Consider the following 9,793-nt stretch of genomic DNA (forward strand, 5'->3'; position numbering starts at 1 on the left):
CCAGGGCTCTATAGAAGGAGAAGGACCTGCAGGTACCTGCCTAGATGTTGGTCAAGGGATGTCCTTTCTGGGGAGGAAGGGGCAGTGGGCCTGGGGAAGGTCTCCGTTTCTGCTGAATTGTATTATCATAGAATCATAGAATCGTAGAGTTGGAAGAGACCCAAGGGCCCTGATCCAGTCCAACCCCATTCTGCCATGCAGGAAATCCAGATCAAAGCATCCCTGACAGATGGCCATCCAGCCTCCACTTAAAGACCTGCAAGGAGGGAGACTCCACTACACTCCGAGGAAGGAGTGCGTTCCACTGTCAAGCAGCCCTTACTCTCAGGAACTTCCTCCTAATGTTGAGCTGGAATCTCTCTTCCTGTAGCTTCCATCCATTGTTCCGGGTCCCATTCTCTGGAGCAGCAGAAAACAAGCTTGCTCCCTCCTGAATATGACATCCCTTCAAATATCTAAACAGGACTATCATATCACCTCTTAACCGTCTCTTCTCCGGGCTAAACATCCCCAGCAGTTCCCTGAGTTGCTCCTCGTAGGGCTTCATGGTTTCCAGACCCTTCACCATTTTGGTTCCCCTCCTTTGGACACATGGCTCCAGTTTCTCAATGTCCTTTTTGAATTGTGGCGCCCAGAACTGGACACAATAGTCCAGGTGGGGCCTGACCAGAGCAGAATATTGTGGCACTATGTCTTCCCTTGATCTAGACACTATACTTTTATTGACGCAGCCTAGAATTGCATTGGCCTTTTTAGCTGCCGCATCACACTGCTGACTCATGTTCAACTTATGGTCTACTTGGACTCCTAGATCTCTTTCACATGTACTTTCATTCAGCAATGTGTCTCCCATCCTATATCTGTGCATTTCATTTTTCTGCCCTAAGTGCAATACCTTACATTTCTCCGTGTTGAATTTCATTTTGTTAGCTTTGGCCCAGCTTTCTAGTCTATTCAGGTCATTTTGAATCTTGATCCTGTCCTCTGGAGTGTTAGTTACTCCTCCTAATTTGGTGTCATCTGCAAATTTGATAAGTGTGCTCCCAATTCTGTCATCCAGGTCATTGATAAAGATGTTGAATAGCACTGGGCCCAGGACAGAGCCCCACTGGACACCCCACTGGTCACTTCCCTCCAGGAGGAAAAAGAGCCATCGTTGAGCACCCTTTGGGTTCGGCCGGTCAACCAATTACAGATCCATTTAACAGTTCCTTTGTCTAGCCCACATTTGACAAGCTTGTTTGCAAGAATGTCGTGGGAAACCTTGTCAAAGGCCTTACTGAGATCAAGATCTACTACATCCACAGCATTCCCTTCATCTACCAAACGGCTAATTTTATCAAAGAAGGAGATTAGGTTTGTCTGGCATGACTCCTTTCTCTGAAACCCGTGTTGACTTTTGTGATGATGGCATTGCTTTCTAGATGTTCACAGACTCTGTTTAATGATCTGCTCTAGAATCTTTCCTGGGATTGATGTCAGACTGACTGGACGATAATTGTAGGGATCCTCTTTCTTCCCCTTTTTGAAGATGGGGACAACGTTTGCCCTCCTCCAATCTGCTGGGATTTCTCACGTTCTCCAGGAGTCCTCAAAGACTATTATTGCCAATGGCTGCGATATTACATTTGCCAGCTCTTTTAATACTCTTGGATGTAGTTCATCTGGTCCTGGAGACTTATATTCATTTAGATTAACAAGGTGTTCCTCTACTATCTCTTTACTTATTCTGTGCTGAAATCCCCCTGTTCTGTCCTCTGCTCCATTATCCTCAGGTTGAGCCCCTTTGCCTTTTATGAGAAGACTGAGGCAAAGAAGGTCTTGAGTAACTCTGCCTTTTCTCTGTCTCCTCTTACCATTTTGCCATCTTCTCCACGCAGTGGCCCTACTTTTCCTTCTTCTTCCTCTTGCTGCGGACATATCCAAAAAAGCCCTTTTTATTGTTCTTAACCTCTCTAGCAAGACTGAGTTCATTCTGCGCTTTAGCTTTTCTGACTTTACCCTACAAATGCCTGCTATTTCTTAGAATCCCTTTTTTGTGATTTCCCCCTTTTTCCATTTCTTATACATCTTCCGTTTCAAACTCAGCTCCGTTGAAAGTTCCTTAGTCATCCATCCTGGTTTCTTGAGACTTCTCCCGTTTTTCTTTCTCACTGGAACTGCTTGAAAGTGTGCCTTCAGTATCTCTCTTTTGAGAAAGTCCCATCCATCCTGAACTCCTTTATCTTTTAGTATTTCTGACCATGGAATCGCCCTCAATACTTCTCTAAGTTTACTGAAATCCGCTCTCCTAAAGTCTAGGATGCGTGTCTGACTCTGCCTGGCTTCTCCTTTCCACTGTATTACAAACTCCAGGAGAACATGGTCACTTCCACCTAAGGATCCCACCACTTGCACCCCATTAACCAAGTCATCCTTGTTGGTTAGGATCAGATCTAAAATAGCTGACCCCCTTGTTGCCTCTTCCACCTTTTGGACCATGAAATTGTCTTCCAGGCAAGTGAGGAATTTGCTAGAGAGACCTTGAGGATTTGGCTGAGTTTGACTTCCAGCAAATATCAGGGTAGTTGAAGGCGCCCATCACTACTACATCTCTCCTTTCTGAGTGTGTGGTCATCTGTTCTAGAAAGGCATCATCCAATTCCTCAGTCTGACTTGGGGGTCTGTAGTAGACTCCCACCGTAACATCCTTGTTGTTTCCCTGCCCTTTGATTCTTATCCAGATGCTCTGCACCTGGCTTCCATGATTGATGTCCTGGATCTCTTCACTGGTGTAAATATCTCTGACATATAGTGCTATTCCTCCTCCTTTCCTGTTTGGCCTATTTCTCTTAATAAGGTTATACCCCTCTATTTCCACATTCCAATCATGAGACTCATCCCACCAGGTTTCAGTGATGCCTATTATATCATATTTGCTTTGTTGTACTAGGAGTTCGAGTTCATCTTGCTTATTTCCCATGCTCTGTGCATTAGTGTAGAGACATCGCAGACCATGGTTCCCTTTTACTTGTTGCCTGTGCAAGTTTTTTTGCCTCCCACTGTTGGGTCCTTGCAATGTTTGCCTTGTTTCCTCTATGTCAGTTTGACTATTTTCGCCATCCCTTTCGCCTTCCTTAATATTGTCTCCCTTCCCCAAGGAACTCAGTTTAAAGCCCTCCTGATCAAGTTCTTGAGACTGTTGGCAAAGACATTTCTTCCAACTGGCGTGAGATGCAACCCGTCTGTTGCAAGAAGTCCCTCCTCATGGAACCGCAGCCCATGATCGAAGAATCCAAATCCTTCTCGGCGGCACCATCTGCGAAGCCAGTTGTTCACATCCGCTATTTTCCTCTCCCTTCCTGGACCATGCCCTTCAACTGGCAGAAGAGACGAGATGACAACCTGTACATCCATTCCTTTCAGCTTCCTACCAAGCGCCTCGTAATCCCTTTTGATGTTCTGAATGCTGTGTCTTGCAGTATCATTAGTTCCCACGTGGACCAAAAGGAAGGGGTATTGGTCAGTAGGCTTGACCAGTCTTGTCAGCCTCTCTGTCACATCACGGATCTTTGCCCCTGGGAGACAACACACCTCTCGAGACTCTTGTCAGGCCTACAAATCACTGCTTCTGTACCCCTCAGCAAGGAGTCCCCCACTACGACCACACGCCTCCTCCGAGGCTTAGCAGCGACTGTTCCCTTGGGTGGGACGCTCAGGCTTGCCTGCTCTGTCCCTGAAGTCTGTCCATGCTGCTCTTCTTCATCCTCCTTGATAAGAGAAAGAGCTTCGAATCGATTCTCTAGCTGCAAGCTCCCTGAAGAATCCCTTCTTGGCCTACTTCTCTTTGTGACATTCCTCCAGCTATCTTCCTCCTGTGTTTGGCAAGTGACCTCTTCCACCCGAGCATCTTTCTTTGCGTGGTACTCATCCAAGATCGTTAGTTCTGTTGTGTCCAGGAAATCCTGCTCCTGCTCTCTCTAAAGTTCTTCTTCTTCTTTTTCTTCTATTATCATCATCATCATCATCATCATCATCGAAAGACTTTGTTTTAGCAGGAATAAGTCCCTGCAAAACTCTCTCTTTTCCCTTCTCTCTTTCCCCTTTCCCTCCCTTCTTCCCTTCCACTCCAGCCAAAACCCTCCTCTGCATTTTATCCTCTGTCTGGGATCCTGGAAATCAAGAGGCACTTTCATCATTTGTTTTTTAACTATTAGGTTTTAATTATTTATACATGATTTATTATATCTCAATCATTAACAGTTGAGGAATGAACCACAAGCAAGCCCTCGAAGGGAAAGGCGGGCTTCCCGAAGGGCAGGGAGGGCCACAGGCCTGGGCCAGATGTCCGTCTCCTTCCAGAGAAGGCCTTGTGTCCTGGTTTTCCTGCGTGGCAGAAAAGGGGTGGTGGGCCAGGTGACCCCTGAGGGTCCCCTTCCAGCCCTGTCATTCTGTCACTGGCTTGAAGGAGGGGGCTCTCCTTCATTGGAGGTTGGATGGTTGCCTTTGGGAGTAACTGTGTTGTGGGTTCCTGCATGTCAGGTTGGGGAAACCAAGCCAAAGAAGCGTAGACCCTTCTAAGGGCTGGAAGGGCTCCCCAAAGGCCACCCAGGTGGGGATCCACAAACCTGGTGCAGACAAGAACCCCATTCTGCCGTGCAGGAACTCCCAATCAAAGGAGACCCATTGACAGATGTCCATCCAGCCTCTGGAGTTTATCACCCTGGGGCTAATCTCAGCATTAAAGAGAAATTAAAGCACATTTAAAGCATCCTGCAAATGAAGCGAAAATGGCGAGTAATTGTGCAAATGCTTATCACACACAATTGCACAAATAAACGAAATTGGAAATGCATTGTCGCTGAAATCCTGAAAGTAAAAAGATGTGCGTTAATGCTCCTTTGTGACCCCTTTAATGGTGGGTTTTGTGGGACGTCGTGTGAAATGGTTTTGCGTAATTGTGCGCTTTCCCCGGGATGTTCCTGGGATAAACTCTGGATGTGCTTCGTGTGATAAAGTCCTCTGTTTGAAGGCCTCCAAGGAAGGAGGCTGCTCCGCTCTCCGAAGGGAAGGTCCAGAGTGAGGCTTTGGACGGTTAAATGTGTTGATTGTAATAAGCTCTCTTGCAAAATAATGTCCACGAACGTGTGAACGAAATAGTTCTGGCAAAGGCAAAGAAATGAATGAAGGGCCAATGTATGCAATACAGTCTCAGGAATAACGTTATGATCAGAGCTTCTGCTTTTCATGGCTGACCTTCCCTTCTCTCCCAGCAAAGACTGACTCTAAAACCCAGGGAGCTGGGTCTCTCCTTCCCCTTCGCTGGAAAAGATCCAGCCGCTTCTCTAAACTACAAAGCCTGGAGGCATTTCAAACCCCTAAAGCATTTTGCATTCGTCTGATAGGTTCCTACCTGGCTTGTCTCACTTCTTCCAGGCGGAGAGACTGGTGTGTGTCAGACAGAGGAGAATAGGGGGGCTAGAGAGGCAGCGTGGGGCAGTGCTTAAGAACAGCCAAGAAAGTGGAAGGCAGAGGATGGGCAAGAACTGTCTCTGCCACCAGATCAAGACTCCCTTGGAAGGCCTGCCATTTCACCTTACAACCTTCCTTTCTGGATGGACTGGCTATGGCCTCGGGCGCCGTCCGCGGCCGGTCAGAAGACGCATGAAGCTCTTGGCAGTTTGGGCTTCTAAACACGAACTCCCCATAGGAGGAGGGAGGAGGGAGGCAGAACTGCCCAAATGACCACCTTGGAGGCCGCTTTCTGGCCTCGGATGGAGGCAGCCACTCACCCGGTCCAGCTGCCCTGCAGGGGAAGTACCCTAAGCCTGTGGGTTGGAGAAGTAAGAATGGCAACAGTAATGACGATGATGATGATGATGATGATGATGATGATGATGATGATGATGATGATAACAATAATATGTGGCATATTGTGGTCGCTGTCATCCCAGGTTCCCCCCGGACTGCCTGGGCTTCAGGAAGGCGAGACTAGGCCCCTTCCAATCCTCCGCATCGCAGAGAACCAGAGGGTCAAGGAGTTGGAAACTGGGCTCCTGTCCGATCAATAGCTGCTGACATCCAGGAAAGCCCTCCCTGAACATTTGCAGGAGCCAAGAATTATTTCCTCCATAAAAAGCTCCACTTCTCTGCTTTGTGAAATGTTCCTCCAGTCTCTGGACCAGAGTCCGAATCCCACAAAGGTAGCCTTGGGCAAGTCACCCTCCTCTCTCAGCCTCAGTTTGTCTGAGTAAAGCCCCTCTTCAGGGAACTCTGGTTCCTTATAGGCCTGGCTGTGGTGCGCTCTTTGCGTCCTCAGAGGCACCGGGTGGAAGGTCAGCTGCAATGGAGGAGGCAGGGAAGGAGAGAGGGAAAGCTGAGTCCAGGTGACTCAGGGCTCCTTCTCTGAATGGTTAACCCAGGAGGAGCCAATCATTCACCCCTCGGAGCACAAAGCCCTTGTTTTCGGAGGAAGGGGCGGTGAGGACTGGCCAAGATGGGCAGCGCCTGGGCCTTCCTCTGGGAACTGGTGAGTCGCTCCTGGGTCCCATCCCTGCTTGCCTTCCCGCTTCCTGCGCCTCTCTTGGGCGCCCAGCTCCTCTCCTTCCTTCATTCGACCTCAGCTTCCTTCCTCAGTCGCCTCAACAGCCCCGAATGGCAGTTTCCCGGCTGACCCTCTGCCGCCCCACTTTCCCCTCTCCCCCTTGCTCTCTCCATCAGGCAGATGGGATCTAGAGTCCCCTCCAGGGTTGGGGTCAACAGAGGTCTCCCATCCAAGTACTAACCGGGCCTAACCCTCCTTAGCTTCAGAGGTCAGAGGACGTTGAGTGAGTTGAGCCATAGTAATAATGGCCCTTAGTGATGAGAGGGACAGTAGCAAACCAGAGGGACTTTGCTGAAGTTGATGCATTTACGGAAATCGGAAGAAAAGGACAACAAATGGAAGGCATCTTCCAAAACTGGACAAAGGAATCAGTTATAAAAAGACTGATAAGGATATAAATCAAGTTCATGGGAAGAAGTCTTTTGGAGAGAGAGGGATGTTGATCGTGATATGGGTACAAAAAACATGATGTGTTGTCTTTTGTATGGCATATTGATGTATGTATATCAAGATTAGCCTCTAATAGAAAGAAAGGTTTTTAAAAGGTGAATAATAGCTGTCTGGCGGGAAAGAAAGGGTCATTTTCTACTGAATGGTCAGTGGGCCTGGCTGGATGGCCTTGCTTTGGCCAGATATTGCCAGAAGAGGGACAAAGGGAGGGACAGAAGGAAGGAAGGAGGAAACAGCAAGAAAGAAGATGCAAAGAGAGAGAAGAAGGGAAAGAAAGGGCACAGAGGGCGAAGGAAGGAAGGAAGGAAGGAAGGAAGGAAGGAAGGAAGGAAGGAAGGAAGGAAGGGGAGAGATAAAGGTGTCTACAGTGGGGCCTTGTCCCTTTGCAGGTGCAGCATCGCCACCTCCTTCTGATGATCCTAGTTTTGGGGCTCGGGGGGAATCTCCTCATTGGCTTCCAGGTCTCTGCCATCGCCTACCCTTCCCAGGTGAGTGCCCTTAGCCTTGGCCTTGGCCTGGGGGCTGGACAAGGTCCAACCTGGACATGCGCACAGAAACGCATGGCCTTTGCAACTCTTCCTCCAAAGCCTCCAGCTGAATGCAGACACATGGGTTTTGTAGTCCTTCTTTGTTTTCTGGGATGTGGGCCTTTGCCACACGCCTCCTAAGGCCTTCTGGCGTTCAGGGTTTGAGGGTGGGGTCTCTCCTTCCCCCAGATTTCAGACCCTCCTATTCTGGTTTCCTTCCTTCAGGACATCAAGAGGTTCCTCAACGCCTCATGGGTCCGGCGGCACGGAGCCCCCCTCGCACCCGAGACCCTCACCCTCCTCTGGTCCTCCATCGTCTCCATCTATTGCCTTGGGGGCTTCCTTGGGGGCCTCTGGAGCGGGACCCTCATCCCCAGACATGGAAAGTGAGCACCATGGACCCTGATGTGAATCCCCAGCCTGGGCAAACCCTCCGACCCAGTTCTTGCTGGACAGCCCCAGTCCATCCTCATCCGATTTTGAAATGTCCTGCAGGTTTCGCTCTCATCCATCTCATTCTCAAGCCCTCCAGTTCTCCCAGTTCATCGCCTGCTCCTTTCTCAACTGCATCTGAAATGTCCAGTTTCCTCTCCCTTCCTCCTGGGTTCCCCTCCACCCTCCACTTCCTCCATTGCAAAATCTCCATTTTGGCAGCAGCCCTCCCTATTGGTCCCTATTAACCCTCTGCCTACCCCTTTCCCCATCTGCGTTTGAAATGTCCTGCGTCCCTTTCCTCCTTCTCCTGCTTTCATCCTCTCCTTGGTCCAACCTCTGCAAACTGAGGTCAGAGTGCAAGGGTCATTTGAAGGAAATCAAATCAATTAAAGATAGAGAACAGAGAAAAGGTCTATCCTGTCGGCTACTTTGCTTCTAGCCAAGGATAATAACAGAATACTAGAGTTAGAAGGGACCCAAAGGGCCATCCAGTCCAACCCCCTCCTTCTGCCCTGAAGGAATACATAGGGTCCTAGAGAGGGAAGGGACCCCCAAGGGCCATCCAGTCCAACCCCCTTCTTCTGACCTGAAGGAATACATAGGATCCTAGAGAGGGAAGGGATCCCAAGGGCCATCCAGTACAACCCCCTTCTGACCTGAAGGAATACATAGGGTCCTAGAGAGGGAAGGGATCCCAAGGGCCATCCAGTACAACCCCCTTCTTCTGACCTGAAGGAATACATAGGGTCCTAGAGAGGGAAGGGACCCCCAAGGGCCATCCAGTCCAACCCCCTTCTTCTGCCCTGAAGGAATACATAGGATCCTAGAGAGGGAAGGGATCCCAAGGGCCATTCAGTACAACCCCTTCTTCTGCCCTGAAGGAATACATAGGGTCCTAGAGAGGGAAGGGACCCCCAAGGGCCATCCAGTCCAACCCCCTTCTTCTGCCCTGAAGGAATACATAGGGTCCTAGAGAGGGAAGGGATCCCAAGGGCCATCCAGTCCAACCCCCTTCTTCTGCCCTGAAGGAATACATAGGGTCCTAGAGAGGGAAGGGATCCCAAGGGCCATCCAGTCCAACCCCCTTCTTCTGACCTGAAGGAATACATAGGATCCTAGAGAGGGAAGGGATCCCAAGGGCCATCCAGTACAACCCCCTTCTGACCTGAAGGAATACATAGGGTCCTAGAGAGGGAAGGGATCCCAAGGGCCATCCAGTACAACCCCCTTCTTCTGACCTGAAGGAATACATAGGATCCTAGAGAGGGAAGGGACCCCCAAGGGCCATCCAGTCCAACCCCCTTCTTCTGCCCTGAAGGAATACATAGGATCCTAGAGAGGGAAGGGATCCCAAGGGCCATTCAGTACAACCCCTTCTTCTGCCCTGAAGGAATACATAGGGTCCTAGAGAGGGAAGGGACCCCCAAGGGCCATCCAGTCCAACCCCCTTCTTCTGCCCTGAAGGAATACATAGGGTCCTAGAGAGGGAAGGGATCCCAAGGGCCATCCAGTCCAACCCCCTTCTTCTGCCCTGAAGGAATACATAGGGTCCTAGAGAGGGAAGGGACCCCCAAGGGCCATCCAGTCCAACCCCCTTCTTCTGACCTGAAGGAATACATAGGATCCTAGAGAGGGAAGGGATCCCAAGGGCCATCCAGTACAACCCCCTTCTTCTGACCTGAAGGAATACATAGGGTCCTAGAGAGGGATGGGATCCCAAGGGCCATTCAGTCCAACCCCCTTCTTCTGACCTGAAGGAATACATAGGATCCTAGAGAGGGAAGGGACCCCCAAGGGC

Source organism: Sceloporus occidentalis, unplaced genomic scaffold, assembly GCF_023333645.1.
Source record: "Sceloporus occidentalis isolate IW3139 unplaced genomic scaffold, rSceOcc1.0.p SCAF_3, whole genome shotgun sequence".
NCBI lineage: Eukaryota > Metazoa > Chordata > Lepidosauria > Squamata > Phrynosomatidae > Sceloporus > Sceloporus occidentalis.